The sequence below is a fragment of the Musca vetustissima genome, unplaced genomic scaffold (assembly GCF_032173495.1).
Source record: "Musca vetustissima isolate MV318-11 ecotype Yass unplaced genomic scaffold, APGP_CSIRO_Mvet_v1 utg10841, whole genome shotgun sequence".
NCBI classification, from domain to species: domain Eukaryota; kingdom Metazoa; phylum Arthropoda; class Insecta; order Diptera; family Muscidae; genus Musca; species Musca vetustissima.
In genome coordinates this window covers 488,822-492,096 of record NW_026883530.1, presented here as the reverse complement: position 1 = coordinate 492,096, position 3,275 = coordinate 488,822, and positions in this window count along the sequence as shown.

Genomic DNA, 3,275 nt, shown 5'->3' with positions numbered 1-3,275 from the left:
ATAAATTGTAAAAAAGAAAAAAACTACTATTAGAAATATTATAATAATAAATAAATAAAAAAAAAACAAAATCCCCTAAACAAAACAAAAACTGTTGTAATCTACTTTTAATGAAAACCAAACAGAAAAAAATTAAAAAGAGTATAATAATAATTACTATTAGAATTATGAATTATTGCAGGATTACTAAATCAAATTGAGATTAGGCCATTAAGTATATAATTATAGTTACCATTAAATAAATAACTAAATAAGCGAGTAAATCAATAAATAAATTAAAATCAAATATAATGTTTGAAAAGAAAAAACAGAAATAAATTCATATACATAAAACAACAGAAACTTCCATTTGTCAAAAACAAAAAAAAAAACTCATTAATAAATTTTAATTGAAATTTAAATCAAAAACTGGAAAAATACAACATAATAAAATAAAAACACATAAACCATTAAATGTAGTAATAATTAGTTTTTTTTTTCAATTTTTTATTAATTTATAATTATTCCAAACTATGTTGGGGAAGATGATATTGATTAATTTAAACTATATTCTAATTTAAAACAAATAAACATAGACAAATAAAGTGAAATAAATTAAAAATAACGTATACTTTAAAATTTTTGCTGAATTGTCCATATGAAGTTGAAAATTGTGGGTTTGGACGACCACGAGCATGAGGTAAATTTTTATCAAGGTGGAAACCCAACTAGAATTAGAGGAAATCGGTTCATAGTTCATGTAGTTATACCCAACGTCATATAAATATTGAAATAACTCCTATATACCTGCCAAATTGGTACAAAATGTTGTACAGGAGACCAATCAATAATAATTTCATCCGCTTTTTTTAATGGTGCACCAATAACCCTAATTAGGCTTGATCTTGTTGATACAATACCCTCAACCTAGGACATATAGCATACATTTATTTAGACCTTTTTACTACTTTGGATTCCACAAAATTCGAAAATCGCTCTTAAATAAGACTGGAGTAAACTGGTGCGAAGGAATTTGAAAATAAATAAAATTTGGCCAGGACGAAAATTGTTTTTACTTCCCTTATGAGGGAAGTTTTAAATACAGGGTTGCCCATATTCGACGGACCCATCTGGCAACGCCATAACTTTTGACAGAGATGTCAAATCGCTTAATGATATACCGAGTTTGAAGTGTCAGTTCAAGCAGATTTACCATGAACCAATACACGCCACGTGAGCGCTCTGAAATAGTTGAAATTTACATTCAACAGAAGAAGTCAATTGTGAAAACTCAACGTGCTTTTAAAACATTAAAAAATGTGAGAAGTGCGCCTCCTAAGAACACCATTAAGCGTTTATACGAAACATTTTCGTCTGGTAAGGCTCTTTCTAATCCGAAGAGGCCATATAAAAGTCGACCAAGGCGATCTGCCGAGAATATCGCTGCCGTACGAGCCAGTGTTGAGAGGTCCCCAAGAACATCCCAAAAACGCCGTTCTCAGCAGTTGGGCATGGCTCGGTCCACTTTACACTGGATTATTCGAATTGATTTGCATTTGTTCTCGTACAAAATTCAATTGACGCAAAGAATGTTGCCTGCGGACATGCCTCGTCGATTGGAATGGGCCCAAAGAGTCATCGAAATGGCCGAAGATGATGAGCAATTTTGGAACAAAATTATCATGTCCGATGAAGCCCATTTCACCCTGAATGGGACCGTAAATAAGCAAAATTGCCGTTTTTACGCCACTGAAAATCCTCAGGAGATTCAAGAAGTGCCTCTTCATGATGAAAAAGTCACAGTTTGGTGCGGCGTTAGTGCGAAAACGGTCATTGGGCCGTTTTTCTTCCAAAATGAAAATGGCCATGCTGTTACCATCAATCAGAAGCGTTTTCGCGACATGATGACCAATTTTGTGATGCCAATTATTCGTCGAAAGAGTATGAGGCAGTTCTGGTTACAACAAGACGGCGCTCCACCGGACACAAGTCGCATAACAATCGATTTTCTGAAGAATTTGTTTCCGGGCCGTTTGATGTCGAAAAGTGGTGATTTGGACTGGCTACCGCGTTCGCCCGATTTGACGCCGCCTGACTTCTTCTTGTGGGGATATTTGAAGACAAAGGTTTACGTTAACAAGCCAATGACCGTAGAAGAGCTCAAGGACAACATTCGTGAAGAAATAGCCGCTATTCCGGCCGAAATGTTGGCAAAAACGATGGAAAATGCAGCAAAGAGGGCACAATACGTCATCAACGCCAGAGGCGGCCATTTGAGAGATATCATATTCAAAAATTGATGTAAACAAATCTACTTGGAACAAATTAAATGATTAACATTGCCAACCGCCAAATTTTTATTTTTTTCTTTGATTTAAAAAAAAAAAACATGGGTCCGTCGAATATGGGCAACCCTGTACATAAAAGATCGGAACTTTAGTATGAGGTGTATAACATGCACCCCTATTTCGTATGTCGTCGTCGACACAAAACGACGACGCAGAGAGTCGTCTTTTGCAAATTGGTGTCGACGTTTATCGATAACTATTGAAACATTTTTCGTATTCCGTAACAAATTGTGACGACGACGATATCGAAGATTTCTTCGTTATTGTTTTAGTTGACGACTCTAGTTTTAGAACATTTTTTTTAAGAATTAAAAAAAAAAACATCACCGGACAAGAGCAGGATACATCATTCTAGAATCTATTCAATGCGTAATGCAAAATTATGTATAAATAAACAAAGAAATGGGATCTATGTATAAATCTGAACCTATTTTGACCAATATCAATTAAGCTCGTCTTTGTGCCAAATAAAGTTTCGTTCCTTTCGGATGGAGTGTACCAAAAGGTGCAAAATCGATTCAAAAAGGAATTCTATGTATATATATATATACTAAAAAGGGAACAATATGAGTTTAGAGGCTCATCTCGGATGACATTTTTACCACAAGTAGGTCTCGTTTCCCTGATCATGAAAAGTTATGATTTTCATGGGAGAAGCCAAACATCCCGAAATATAGACACCTAAAGATCCGAAATTCCTTTGTTCATAAGTTCGTCATTTATAGACCGATGAAGGTAATATTGGTATGGTTGAAAACCGTACACATATTTTCACAACAATTCGTTTTAATTATAAATTATTCAAAATAGCCGGTCTTCGGCCAGTGATTTAAGACATTCTCCTATGGACAGGCGGAAATAATTTTTTTTTTTTTTTTTGCAATAACCATTTTTGGACGGCTATATATGACAAATGGAAAATTTGGCTACGCGATTGAACATTTTAAG